Genomic DNA, 15,624 nt, shown 5'->3' on the forward strand with positions numbered 1-15,624 from the left:
CCGCGCCGCCGCCCCCGGAACCCCGCGCTTCCGCGTCGTGCGCTCGCAGCCCCGCCCGCGCCGAGGGGGAGGGGGCCGGGCTCTGCGGCCGCGCGGGGACCCGGGAAGCCCACCCCCTGGCGCCCGGGCCCGAGGCTCTCACCTTCATCCCCGGGGAGCGCGCCGGCCGCGGGAGGGCGGCCCGGGTGCGCACGGCCGCGCGTTTCAACTGTTCTTCGAAGGGTTCGCGTGCCCCCCTCGCCGGAAAATGCCCACGGAGGCCGCGGCGGGGGTGGGGAAGAGGCCGCCTCCGCGTTTCAGACATCTCAGGAATTCCGGACGCTTCGCCCGAATCAGGGATGCCCCTGCGGCTGACACCTTGATTAAATCCTGCCTCTCGATTTTTGCGACAGCCAATGCCAACGATCAGATATTATGCACGGAGCCATCATAAAAACTTTTTTAGGCTGTGCACGCTCTCCCAGGCTTTCCCACCTATTCCAAACCCCTCCCCGCCTTTCTGGGCGCAGCCTTTCCTTCTGGATCGGAATGCCCCCAACATTCATCCTCTTGAGCTATTACTGTATCCTGGTTGCCCGACTCCCTGTTTTCCTCTTTGATGCACCATCTCCGCTTCCCGATTCTTTTCGCCCACCGCTCTTCATTAATATTCTGGCTTCCGTGCGTTTTTATTTTATATACCCCTTCCGCCTGGCTAAATATCACTAGGTGTGCTTCCCAGGCATTAAATTCTAGATATGCTAGTAGCCATGCTGTGCTGGCTACATTGTAAGCAGTAGACAGCCACTGGCTAAAAATTATATTCTGTACCAATGCTAATAAAATGGCACTTAAAAATGTTACGCTAAAAAGGATGATATAGGTGTTACTTTACACCAAGTCACAAATTTATTGATTTCTAAGCTTATTTTCCCATCATATAATAGTGTTCCAGTTTTTTTAAGCTGTTCACAAATACATTAGCAACAGATATGATCTTGTTGGCGTACAGAAAGGCCCCATATTAAGTACTGGTCTCTATCCTATGTGACTCAAGGAAAGATACTTGCTTTAAATGATTTACAACAAACGTTTCCCTCCTACACTTATCAGAACATTGGTATAAGGCAACAACTCAAATTAGCCAGGCCCTGAAAAAAATCAGACTAAACCTCAAATAAATTAGCTAAAAAGTAGTCAGGCAAATAGCTTACTTCAGACTGATTCTCCATGTTATCAAAAGTTCACTTGGGGGGCACCTGGGTGGTTCAGTCAGTTAAGCATCAGACCCTTGGGTTCTGCTCAGGTCATGATCTCAGGGTTCTTGGGTTGGAGCCCCACTTCCTCCCAGGGCGCAGCCTGCTTGGAATTCTCTCTGCCCCTACCCTCCCTCTCTCCTCCCCCCTCCCTGCCCCCCCCCCGCAAAAATAAATAAATTTTTTTAAGTTCTTTTGGATTGCTGCTCCTCAAAAGTGACTCACTAATGCAATTAAAATCCACATTCGACTTGATTGTTTTTGAAGGAAGTAGCCAAGCACTTCCCTACTGAGGTGAAAGATCCTACCTTGATTCTTCCCAAGCTCACACTTCTCCTTACACAACTTACACAATCAACTTCTTCCTCCACTGGCTCGTCTTCTCCCTGCTCCCCACCCCACCCTGATTCACCAGTTTCACTTCTATCAGAACACTTAAGCATTTACAACCGGTAACACTAGATTTGAGTCAAATTTTTATTGCTGGTGATGAAGGAAACTTGCATAATTAAACTTCTAGGTAACCTGCAAAATTTTATGGCAATGTCTCGGGAAATGTGTCCTTGTCTTCAGTCAAATCAATCTGGAAGATCAGGTTGAGGCAGAATCTTGAGCTAATAGTCATGCATAATAGAAAGCATTGATGGTCTTCATATCTAGAAGGCTATATCCCTTCTCCCCAACACCCCTACCCCCAGCCTGACAGCCTTACACAATATTGATCAATGAACTATCGTGTCCAGGTTGGAGTGCTGTAAAATTAGTTTTATATAGGGCTTCACCTAAAAAGGAACATGTAAGTTGTACTGACTCCAAACAAGTGAACACAGGTAGGCAGGAAGGACTCTGGTAGAAATGCCAGTTCAGTGTTGACCAGGTTCATCACTGTCATCTGAGACTTAGCCCTAGCAGACCCAGTGGCGGATATATCCAATCATAGAAGTGAACCTCTAAAAGCAAAGACCCCCCCCCCAACTCACAAATAATAATAGCCTCCATTTACCCAGTACATTCTGGGGTAGCTCCAATCTCATAGCAACATTACATCCCCACTATACAGATGAGAAAATAAGTTCTGAGTAATTCAAAAAACTTTCCCAAGGTCATACCCCCAGTACCTGGTAAAGCCAACATTGAAACCCAGGTGTAATTGCAAAGCCCATATTCTTTCCACACCAAGATGGCTCAAGAGTATTTGGAGATTGGGTTCTTACCAGAGGTAATCAAGAGTAAGCCCTAATCGAATATGACTTATGTCCTTTTAAAAAGGGGAAATTTGGACAGAGACAGAAACACACACAGGGAAGACAAAGGAAAACACCTTCTACAAGCCAAGGGATAACTGCCAGAAACTAAAAGAGAAGTTGGGATTATTGCTCACAGCCTTTAGAAGAAACCAACCTCCTGGGGTGCCTGGGTGGCTTAGTCGGTTAAGCGTCCAACTTCAGCTCAGGTCATGATCTCACAGTTCATGGGCTCAAGCCCCACATCAGGCTCTGTGCCCATAGCTCAGAGTCTGGAGCCTGCTATGGATTCTGTGTCTCCCTCTCTCTCTGCTCCTCCCCCACTCGTGCTCTGTCTCTCTCTCTCTCAGAAACAAACATTAAAAAAAATTTTTTTAGAATAAACCAACCTCCTGACACCAGAATTTTGGAGTTGTAGCCTCCAGAACTGTGAGGCAGTAAATTTCTGTCCAGCCACCTGCTTTGTGGTGCTTTGTTTTGGCAACCCTAGCAAACTAATTCGCAGATCCAAGCCAAGATGCCCGGATTTTTTGTTTGTTTCCACTTGTGTTAATGACCAATCTTGGTGGTGCACCTACTAAGCCCAGGAGTTCACTAGATGGAGCCCTGCCAGGAATTAGAACCCAAACTTTCCAAGGACAAACTAACAAATATTCCTATCTCTGCCCCTCATACCAGGTGAGAAGGTGGACTATTGACAACTTACCCCTGCACAGCGGTGTGGCTTCAATCTGACACCCATGTTCTTCTTATAGACTTCTGAATGAAGGTCCTTGATTGATCCCTTTATACAAGTTTTACTGTTTGCTCTGAATTTAATAGTAATTCATGTGTATAAAACATGAAAAACAAACAAAATAAGACAAGAGACGGGCATTATTTAAATTGACAATAGTAGTATGTCATGAACCAAGAAGTTAATACAGTTGGCCCTCGAGCAACACAGGGTTAGGGGTGCAGACACCCCCTTCCCATTACAGCCAACACAGAGAACTTTTGACTCTCCCAAAATTTAACTCTTAAGAGTCTACTGTTGACCAAAAGCCTTACCAATAACATAAACATACAATTAATACATATTTTGTATGTCATGTGTATTATAAACTGTATGCCTACAATAAGCTAGAGAAAGAAACATTTTTTTTTAATGTTTATTTATTTTTGAGACAGAGCACACGGGGCAGAGAGAGAGGAAGACACAGAATCTGAAACAGGCTCCAGGCTCTGAGCTGTCAGCACAGAGCCCGACACGGGGCTGGAATTCACGGACAGCGAGACCGTGACCTGAGCTGAAGTCGGACACTCAACCGACCTAGCCATCCAGGCGCCCCAAGAAAATTGTAATTTTTTTTTTAAAGATTATCAGGGGCTCTCCCATTATTATTTTTTTTAATTTTGTTAACGTTTACTGATTTTTGAAGGAGAGAGAAACAGAGTGTGAGGGGGCAGGGGCAGAGACAGAGGGAGACACGGAATCCAAAGCAGGCTCCAGGCTCTGAGCTGTGGGCACAGAGCCCGACATGAGCACAAGCCATGAGGTCATGACCTGAGCTGAAGTCGGGCGCTTAACCAACTGAGCCACCCAAGTGCCACAAGACAATTGTTTTTTAAAAATCACAAGAGGGGAGCCTGGCTCAGTCAGTTAAGCACCCGACCTCAGCTCAGGTCATGATCTCAAAAGTTTGTGGATTCAAGCCCCACATAAGGCTCTGTGCTGACAGCTTGAAGCCTGCAACCTGCTTCAGATTCTGTCTCTCTCTCTCTCTCTCTCTACCCCTCCCCTGCTTGTACTCTGTCTCTCTCTCTCTCTCTCTCTCTCTCTCAAAAATAAATAAACATTAAAATTTGTTTTTAAGTCACAAGAGAAAATACATTTACGGGATCAGCTGTACTCAGTTCTCTACATCTGAGATCCAAAAAAAATAAAAGTGATATATGGTCACTGCAAACAGTTTTACGAAATGGAAAACAGTAAAGAGGTACAGATTATTCGTAGGTGTCCCCAGAGATAAACCTTATTCATATCTTCATATTGACATATACCCTCCCAGACATTCTTAGGAATGAATGCGTACACACATAGAGGTGCATTTCACGCCTTTTTTACTTACAATTCTGTTATGAACACATTTTTCTGTTAATCAAGTAACATTGAGGTGATTGTTTCAACAGCTGCAAGTATTCTATCAGTTGAGTGGGCCATAATTCATTTAACTGTTCCTTTATCGTTTAAGGAAGTTTTCCCTTTTTTATTACAACTAGAGCTGTACAGAGGTGCCTGGGTGGCTCTGTCAGTTAAACATCCGACTCTTAGTTTCAGCTCAGGTCACGATCTCACGTTTTGTGAGTTCAAGCCTCACATAGGGACTTGGGATTCTCTCTCTCTCTCTCTCTCTCTTTCTCTCCCTCTCTCTGCCCCTCCCCCGCTCTCACATGTTTTTCTCTTTCTCTCTCAAAATAAATATTTAAAACAAATAAATAAGTAAAGCTGCATAAACATCGCATAAATACATTTAACACGCCTGTCCAGCTATTATTCCTCAGGGTGAGGTAAGGGCATATATCCTTAAAAAGCTTTGATTCCTGTTGCCAAAATATCCCTCAGAAGCGATTTCACCAATTTGCAGTCGTAAAAGTCATGTGTGAGAATGACTTTTCCCACTCTCTACCACTCTCTTGTTTTAATTTACCTTTCTTTGATTATTTAAGGTCTTCTGTCTTTTATATGTCTATTGGCTATTTATTCCCTGCCTGTATATATATTCATTCCATGCTCATCTGGGAGAGAGGTGGGATTTTATTGATTTTATTTTTCTAATTTTAATTTTTCTATTTCTATTTTTTTTTTTAACTTTACTGCAAAAAAAGAAATAAAAGGGAACAAAGGAAAGAAAACTGGAAAGCTGTATGTAATGGTTAGGCTAGTGTTAGATGCCCATCACTCTGATTTATCTGTGGCCATCTCTATTCCTGTCTCCCCGGGGGATCTAACCTGGACCTTTTCCCTGCCTCAGCCTCTGCCCTCCCCCTCCTACCTCCTCTTGATGAGACCTTTGACCAAGTGCTCCATTCTCCTAGCATCAGGAGGTTGCTTCCAAGGTTGTTCGATGCCAAGATTTGGATCTAACGGTGCCATCTTTAAAAAGGAGGACAAGGGGCGCCTGGGTGGCTCAGTCGGTTGGGCGTCCGACTTCGGCTCAGGTCAGAATCTCGCGGTCCGTGAGTTCGAGCCCCGCGTCGGGTTCTGTGCTGACAGCTCAGAGCCTGGAGCCTGTTTCAGATTCTGTGTCTCCCTCTCTCTCTGACCTTCCCCCATTCATGCTCTGTCTCTCTCTGTCTCAGAAATGAATAAACGTTAAAAAAAAATAAAATAAAAATTTTTAAAAAATTAAAAAAAAAATAAAAATAAATGAAAAGGAGAACAATATTCATAACTTTCCTATCATGTAAGAATGTTTACCAAGTATTATCGCACGAATTATAGTTAACGTTTTCTTTTCCTGTGACATCAAGATAAAGGCTAAATAGAAAATGTGAATGGTTAAATAGAATATGTAATAGTATATACTTTGCACTGTTTGAGAATAGCTTGAAACAGTATTTAAAAAAATTTTTTTAATGTTTATTTATATTTGAGAGAGAGAGAGAGACAGTGCATGAGTTGGGGAGGGGTTGAGAGAGAGAGACACAGAATCCGAAGCAGGCTTCAGCCTCTGAGCTGTCAGCACAGGGCCCGATGTGGGGCTCGAACCGCAAGCTGTGAGATCATGACCTGAGCCGAAGTCAGTCAACCGACTGAGCCACCCAGGCGCCCCTGAAACAGTATTTTGCAACATTTTGGCAAGACTTGAAAAGGAATGCACTTTAATATATTGATTCATAGGTATATAATAGCTTCCTCAAAATTAACAGGTTGGGAGAAAATGCCCTAATGAAACTGAAAAACAATTAAGTATGTGGAATTAAAAATTAGGTAGAAGACACAGAAATCTACAAAGGTCACTTACTTCAACGCTTCGCTAGCTCAACAATTCGTGAGTTGGGGATTATTTTCTTGGCTTTTTAATGTAGGTACGTAATGGACATCATTTAATATTCCTACAGTGTTTACTGATATGTGCGTTTCCTGCTACCGTCTTCAACATTTTTGCTATTTTGCTTCTATCCAATTCAAAAGACGTCTGTGATTGTGGCAGTGGCGTCCCTTTATTATACTGCATTTGCATGCCTGTCTCTTAACCACCAGCGTGCTCTTAGGGCAAGGATCCTACATTTTCAGCCTTTCATCCACTACCACTGTATCTGGTCCACCATAAATACAATCTCGTTTTGTATTTTTTAAATGAATGGTGAGCTCTAGCCATTTGCTTCCTATTTTCCTCCATCCCATCTGACGTTTTAGGCAATTGTAAAAATTTAGGGGAAACTGTCCAGCGATTTGTACAGAAGCAGGAAATGTTCTCTTCTGATCTTAAAATGGATGGAATTTCTCTAGCACAAGAGGAAAGATTGTTGCAGTCAGCAAAGCCAGCAAAAGAAAATTCCACGTAAGAGATACAGTTCTGTTCCTGATTACCATGGAAATAGTTAGTTCTACCACCGCAGTGTTTCTCAAACCAGTGTTGGGGCACAGTCTGCAGTTCACCCCAGGTATCTCCACTTTGAGAAACTATAAATTCGGGCATTCTCAGTGGACAGAGATTTCAGAAGGACCTCTGTGTCACTGACTCTTTTTTTTTTTTTATTTAAAAATTTTTTCTTTAAGGTTTATTTATTCATGAGAGAGAGAGAGAGAGAGAGAGAGAGAGAGAGAGAGCACAAACCAGGGAGGGGCAGAGAGAGAGAGGGAGACCCAGAATCTGAAACAGGCTCCAGGCCCTGAGCTGTCAGCACAGAGCTTGATGCAGGGCTTGAACTCGGGGAAAGGCGAGACCATGACCTGGGCTGAGTTTGGACACTTAACTGCCTGAGCCCCCCAGACGCCCCTGTATTGCTGAGTCTTTTAACATCTATATAGCTGCCTGCCTGCACTGTTAGTAACTCAGGGGCAGGGCCAAATAGTCAAAAGTCCATTTATGAAGGAAAGCAAACACGTCTCTCTATTCCCACATCTGAATTTACTTCCAGACTCTTAAAAGCAAAAATTATTTATTACATTTCCTTCTTAAATATGTAACACACAGAGTATAGAGGACCAGACAAAAGGAGCCACTAATCCCATTGCCCAGATAATGTTTAATTTTTTTAATAAAAACAATTCAAGTACGTGGTTTGAAAAGCGGAAAACAAAACAGAATAAAATAAAGAGGAAAAGCCCCCTCCTAGCTTCCCTGTCTCCTTTCTCTGTCACCCTCCTTTCCAGGGCCACAAGGACTTTTTCTCAAATGCTGTGTCATTTGAACAACCCAAAGGGCTCTCTTAGCTTTCGGGATAACGTTTCTGCCTTTCTTTTTTTTTTTTTTAACGTTAATTTATTTTTGAGAGAGAGAGCGAGCATGGGAGGGGCAGAGAGAGTGGGAGACACAGAATCTGAAGCAGGCTCTAGGCTCTGAGCTGTCAGCACAGAGCCTAACACGGGCCTCGAACTCATGAACTGTGAGATCATGACCTGAGCCGAAGTCAGACACTCAACCTACTGAGCCACCCAGGCGCCCCTAGGGTATAACATTTCTACTACTTGTTAGTGTGTCACGATCTAACCCCTAGGTCCTTCTTGGCCAGTTGAGACCCCAGAACATAACTGGCCTTTTTCTGCATACTCTTCTCCCCCCTGGAAGGCCTTGTTCCCTGGCCAAAGCCTTTACCTTCCTGTGTTTTTATTGAAAGCTCCCTTTCCGTCAGCCGGGAGAAAAAGAAGCTCTTCAAGAGCAGAGACCTAACTCACTTGGCTTTTTTTTACCTCCCCTCCCCCGTGCTTGGCATATACTAGTTACCAAATAAATGTTCTGGTGAGAATAAAACAACCACAGAATTGCAAGACAGCAGGAGCTGGCTTCAGTAGGCAAGCAGCTGAAACCAGGAAATGGTTAAAACCAAGAGGAATACACTTCTTCACCCAGGGCTTGAAAGGGGGTGGCCATCTGCTTCCGGCTTTCCTCTCCCTCCCACAGTGGATGCAGGCTTCCTGAAGACTGGTGGGGATCCTGACTGGGAGGGTTGTCAACCCACAGGAAAGGCTGCAGTGGCTTCAGTGAAGCACGGAAGGAGTGTGACTTGGGGGGTGGGGATGTCACTGTCATGGTACCTTCTGATTTACTCTGGCTAGAAAGGCGGGTTGGGGGGAGGGTGGGGGAGAGGAGGGATGGAGGGGTGGAGGGGAGGGGGGATGGGAGGGGGATGGTCAGGGGTCGTAGGGGTGCAGCAGGGAGCTGGTCACCTGAAGATGCTGCCAAAATGGGACCTTGACATTTCCTTCTAGAATGTCTAGTCCGAGAAGGACTGGGATGAAGGCAAGAATTCAGGAGGAAGCAGAAAGCAGGAACCAATTCCTGGGCGACGTGCTGTGCAGCGAGGCAGGTAGAGCAGAGGGCGAAGCCCAGGGGTCCAGGGTTCTGAGTTGAAAGGGTCCAATATATTCGAGGTATATGATTTCAGACCACTAAGGAAGGGCGCTCTGTCCTGGGCAGAAGTCACCTGAGCCATCATAAGCTCGTAGGCTATCAGAGTGGGAAGAGCCAGGCCCTTAACCTGTCCAAACCCTAATCGTGAAGTCGCTGCTATGGGCCAGAAAAAACACACAGGAGACGTTATCTGTTAACTGTATGGCGACATGCTGGTTACATTCGTCATTGAAAAGATTCTCATTTTCTTGCAGGAAAGCAGGGCATAGGCAATGTCCTGTGAATCTGGACTTTCTAGAAGAGTTGGTGACCTTAGTAATCATCAGAGCAATTGGGAAAAAAGTGGTTGTAAGAATGAAGAATGTGGGGATCTAGTCTAGGGTCAACCGCATCCCAGCTGTAAGGTCCTGGGCGATTTAGCCTCTCTGGATCTTTTTCCTCGTTTTAAAAGGGGGATTCTTATAAATAAAAAAGTAGTGACAAGAAAAATAAAAAGGTAAACGGGGATTCTTTATCATCTTTGTGAACTGTCAATCATTATGCAAATATTGGGCCCTGATATATAGAATAAGCACATTGCATTCAAATTTTCACTTTTGAAGGCTTTCCCAACTGGCTTTCCCATTCCAAAAAAAATAGGTGAACAAGTGACTTATTCCACACTCTAAAATGCTCCAGTCTCTCTAAACGTAGTTAAAACATTATATTCACAGACGTGATCTTAAGCCTATGCTTAAGCATCTTCACCAGCTGGAAACTCATGACTTCCTGAAACTAACCAGACTTTTGACTGCCCTTGGGGGAGGAAAGTCCTTCTTTATGCACCAGAAATTGATCTCCCCAGAGTTTCCACCCACCCGAAGTCTTCCCTGTTGGCTCCGCACAGACCACGTCAAACTCTTCTTAGAAATGCCAAACTTCGGGGTGCCTGGCTGGCTTAGTCAGTGGCGTGTGTGACTCTTGATCTCAGGGTTGTGAGTTCAAGCCCCACTTGGATGTAGAGAGTACTTAAAAATGAAATCTTTAAGGGACGCCTGGGTGGCTCAGTTGGTTAAGCATCTGACTCGGGCTCAGGTCACGATCTCACAGTTCATGAGTTTGAGCCCCGTGTTGGGCTCTGTGCTGACAGCTCAGAGCCTGGAGCCTGCTTCGGATTCTGTGTCTCCCTCTGTCTGCTCCTCCCCCACTCGTGCTCTGTCTCTCTCTCTCTCAAAAATAAACATTTAAATAAATAAATGAAATAAAATGAAATGAAATGAAATCTTTAAAAAAATGCCAGCCTTCAAATGTTGCAAGAAAATTGTGATTTCCCCACCTGAGTTTAAACTCCTTGGCTTCCAACATTTGCTTATCTCATCTATTTCCCGGGGCCAAGCCCCCACACCTCCTTCACAAGCTTCAAGGATTTCCTCAAGTTGAAACATTGAAAACAACCTAAACATCCAGCAGGGGAGCCTCAGTTTAAAAATGTGGCATATCATGGGGGCGCCTGGAAGGCTCAGTCATTTGAGGGCCCAACCCTTGATTTGGGCTCTAGTCATGATACCAGGATCGTGGGATCGAGCCCTGTGTCATGCTCCATGCTGAGCATGGAGCCTGCTTAGGATTCTCTCTCTCTCTCTTTCTCTCTCTCTCCTCTTCCCCTCTTCCCCCACTCTCTCTTTCTCTAAACAAAAAAAACAACAACAAAAAAATTGAAAAACAAGAAATGTGGCATACCATGTCAAAATAGAACACATAATAAAAGAATATTTCATGACATGAGAAAAATGATCACAGTCTGTTAAAAGATAAAGGAGGTTATAAAGTAGTAGTATTTAATTTTGTAATAAAAAGTGCATACTTTTTTTTAAAGTACATTATTAAAATAAATTTTTGTAATATTTATCATTGGGTAGTACAATTTCAGGTGACATTTATCTTCTCTGTGCCTTTTTTCAAATTTTTTACAATCAATTATTGGTAATCAGGAGAAAAAACAGGCTCTATGTCTCTATAGGTTCTAATGGCCCAGGTTATCATAAAATAGGCTTCTTCCCACTTCTCATTTCTGGAAAAAAAAAAAAAAAAGTAACAAGGAGCCCAGAATACCACGAACCTGGTGGACACCCAAGAAATATTGGTTTCCTTCCTTATTTGCTAGGTTCTTTTTTTTTTTTTAATTTATTTTTGAGACACAGAGCATGAGTGGGGGAGGGGCAGAGAGAGAGGGAGACCCAGAATCCAAAGCAGGCTCCAGGCTCCGAGCGGTCAGCACACAGCCGGACGTGGGGCTCCAACTCGCAAACTGTGAGATATGACCTGAGCCGAAGTCGGATGCTTAACCAACTGAGCCACCCAGGCACCCCACAGGATAGATCAAAGCCAGCTGGGAGTTAATTGTTCCGTCTATACCCATGACATCGTATTAGAGTACGGCCTATTTTCTGATCCCTGGATCTGCAAAGGGACCAGAATCCTTTGCCCTGGAGTGAGAGTGCAAGTATGCACCGTTCACGACTTTGTATGTTACAAGTTTTTGTCAAGAAGGAAATCCAGACAGTGAGTGGTTAAACATAAGTAAATGAGGAAACAACAACAGCAACAACAAACCGGAGGTCTCAACTTGTCAAACCAGAACTAGCCTTCATCCTACATTGTTCTCTTAGATGACACATTCGGGCCTACAGCCGCCATTTTTTACAAACCGAGTTATAAGTTGCCACATGAATTGACTCCACATGTATTTGGATACCTGCACTGTGTCAGACACCCTGATCATGCGGGAGATACAAAGATACATTGGATGGGGCTCCAAATCTGAAAGAGTCAGAGACCAGTGGGGAAGACCAGCCATGCACCAGAAAAACTATAATATGGCAAGTTCTGGGATAGAAAGGAGGGGGGCAGATGACCCTTGTCTTGGGGAATCCCAGGTCCATAGTCTGAAGCATTTCTCTCCATGTAGTCTTTTTGAGCTTCCACCCCACCCTCCCACACCGCCCACACCCAGCTTTTAATGATTCACTCTGGAATGCCTGGTAGAGAGGTGATGAGAACTGCAGAAAAAGAAAGAGTTTGTATAAAGACTGTTTCCCATGAAGAACTTCAGGACAAGCCACCCCAACATATGACTTTTGGTACATTGATTATTTTGAACGGAAGGCACTGAGGAACAGCAGGTGCAGGGCCGACTCTCTCTGAAATCCCTCATCTGCCTGAAGACATCTCCAAAAAGAACTTGGTCATCTATCCCCTCCCAGGAGTGTCTTCAGCAGGGAAGATAGACTCTCATCACTGGAGACATGAGACTAGAAGAAACTGTCATACATCCCATCTAGTCTTCTGAGGGCCCCTTCTGCTTCCCTAAAGTCATCTGCCGTCCCCTAAGTTGGCTACACCCCCCTCATTCCCCTATTAAGACATACATAAGCTTTGAAGTCTCACCCACCTTTCAGTATTCTCTTTTGTCCCTACGACGCCCCTGTGTGCATTATATTAAAAGTGAATACATCTGTCGACCTTTTCTTCTGTGAATGCGCCTGTTGTCTGTCTATTTCATACACCCAGCTACACAGCCTAGGAGGGTAGAGGAAAGTCCTTCCTCCCCTACAGGGGAACCTCCAGGTTCCATGACTGTTGGTGACACCAAGTTACCTTTGTGGCTGGTGGTCTTTCCTTCAAATTGCTGCAAACGCTTTGTAAATTCTCTCTCAAAACCCAACAGAAGGAAGGCAGAAGAGTGCAGAGGCCCCCGGAAGAGGCGTCAGCTGGCCCGTGTGCTACCACTCTGCAGTTCATGGGTGCTTCAACTTTGGGCAAACCTCACAGCCCCTCTGGGCTGCCATTTCTCATCTGTGCAAAGGATGGGGGCGGGGTGGGGAGAGTATATTGAGTCATCTCTCAGATTCTTTACTGCTCAAGAACTCAATGAGCCGGTTCCTGAAACTTGGGCAGAAGCAAGAGAACATATTTGTTACATCATTTGTACCATGGGCACATTCGATAGCTGGTTGGAGACCTACTGGCTTGGTGTTTCCCTTTAAATGGGCTGCTTTCTAATTGCTTTTCCTCTTTTTGAAATGGGTATTAAGGAAATATCTGATTTTTTTTCTTTCTTGGCTTACAGCCATGGCTTCTTGTCCCAGCGTTTTCCAAGTCTGTGAATAATGATCTGGTTTAACTTATGGATACCCTGAAGGTAGTACCACAAATTGGTCATGATTCAGTTTTGCTTGTGCTTCCCCGTGCAAGGTTCTCCCCGTCTAAAACACTCCGGGATGAGAACTTTACCCACAATACTACTTTGTACACAGACCTTTCCACTAGAGTGTCTTTCACATCTCTGATAGCAGTGATCAACACAGGCTTTAGTGAGGAGTGAGGAAAAGTAAACATCTTCAGTAGTGTTAGAAGGGCTCTTTAAAACAGATTTCTCACTTTAGTTTTCATTCTCCAATTTCTTCGTGGCTGATGTATATAAACAATTGATTTCGGTATTTTGACCATGTATCCCACAGCTTTGCTGAGTTCAATGATTAGTTCTAATAGACTGTATAACTCTGTTTGGATTTTCTGTGTATACAATCATCAGTGAATAACACTTTGACTTCTTCATTTTCTTTTTTTTTAAGTTTATATATTTATTTTAAGAGAGAGAGAGAGAGAGCATAAGCAAGAGAGAGGCAGAGAGAGAGGGAGAGACAGAATCCCAAGCAGCCTCTGCGCTAACAGCATGGGGTTCAATCTCACAAATCTTGAGATCATGACCTGAGCCAAAATCAAGAGTTGGACGCTTAATTGACTGAGCCACCCAGTCACTCCTTTCTTTTCAAACTATAAGCTTTTTTTGTCCCTTACTTCTGCTCTTGCACTGATATGAACCGCCAGTATTATGTTGAAGATAAATGGTGAGAGCAAATGTTTTTTCTTCCCTGAACCCAGAGGGAAAAGCATTTGCTATCTCACAATTCAGAATTTTTGTATATTATCCATAGGCCTTTGTAGATACTCTCACCAAGTCGGGAAATATCCTTCTCTTCCTACTTTACTGAGTGTTTTTGTGACTGATGGGTATTGAATTTCACTGAAGGACTCTTCTGCATCTATTGAGATGATACTTTGGTTTTTCTCCTTTATTTTGTTAGTGACTTTTTAGTTAATAATAGCTTTTCAAATGCTAAATGTACTTGGTAATGATATGTTAACCTAAATTGTTGGATTTAATTTGGTAATATTTTGTTTAAGATCTTTGCATTCACCAGAGATATTGGTCTATAACTTTACAATGTTTTTGTCAGGTTCTATTATCAAAGTTATACCACCTCAAAAAATGAGTCAGCGAATATCCCCTTTTTCTCATTTCTGTGAAAAAGTAATATAAGATTAGTATCATTTCTTCCTTAAATTTTTGGAAGAATTTACCAGTGAAGTCACCTGAGCCTGATGTTTTTATAGTGGGCCTTTTGTTTTGTTTTGTTTTGTTTTGTTTTAGTAGACTTTGCACCCAGCTCGGAGCCCAACATGGGGCTTGACCTCACCACTCTGAGATCAAGACCTGAGCTGAGATCAAGAGTTGGGTGCTCAACCAACTAAGCCACCCAGGTGCCCCTATAGAAAGACTATTTTTTAATAATAGATTCCATTTCTTTAAAAGATATGAGAATATCTATATATTATGTTTCTTCTTGTATCAATTTTGATAAATGAATTTTTTCAAAAAATGTCTCCATTTCACGTAACCTGTCAACTTAACTTTGTTTTGAATGTCCTTCTATTATGCTCTCATGTCTGTAGGATCTGTGGTGATATCTCAGTTTTCATGACTGATATTAATAATTTGTATTTTCTTTCTTTTTTATTCGTCAGTCTGATAAATGTTATATTATTTTTATTAATCTTTTTAAAAAACCAACTTCTGGTCTTGTTGATTGTGTCTATTGTCAGCCTATTTTTCCATTTCACTGATTTCTGCTCCTAAGTATTTTATTTCTTTCTACTTTCTTTGGGTTAAATTTCATCATATTTTTCTAGCTTTTTCAGATGGAGTTTAAATAATTGATTTTCAACGTTTCTTCTAATTTATGCATTAAAGCAATACATTCTCTTTTAAGCCTTGCTCTCGCTACATCCTCCACATTTTGCTAGGGGCGCCTGGGTGGCTCAGTCGGTTAAGCATCCAACTTCCCCTCAGGTCATGATCTCATGGTTTGTGAGTTTGAGCCCCACGTTGGGCTCTGTGCTGACAGCTCAAAGCCTGGAGCCTGCTTCCGATTCTGTGTCTCCCTCTCTCTCTGCTTCTTGCATGTGTGAGCACGTGTGTGCTTTCTCTCTCTCTCTAAAATATAAATAAATAAAAACTTTTAAAAAAGTATTATGGTTTGAATTCAAAATATGTTCAATTTTCATTCTGATTTTTATTTGACTCATGGGTTAGTTAAGAATGTGTTACTTAATATTCAGATATTACTGGTTAGTTTTGTTTTTGATTTCAACTTTAATTTCACTGTAGTTAGGAAACATGCTTTGTGTGACTTCAGTCTTTTGAGATTTGTTAAGACTTGTGTGTCACTGGTGTGCCTGAATGGCTCAGTTGGTTAAGCATCT

The sequence above is a fragment of the Panthera uncia genome, chromosome C2 (genome assembly GCF_023721935.1).
Source record: "Panthera uncia isolate 11264 chromosome C2, Puncia_PCG_1.0, whole genome shotgun sequence".
NCBI classification, from domain to species: Eukaryota; Metazoa; Chordata; class Mammalia; order Carnivora; family Felidae; genus Panthera; species Panthera uncia.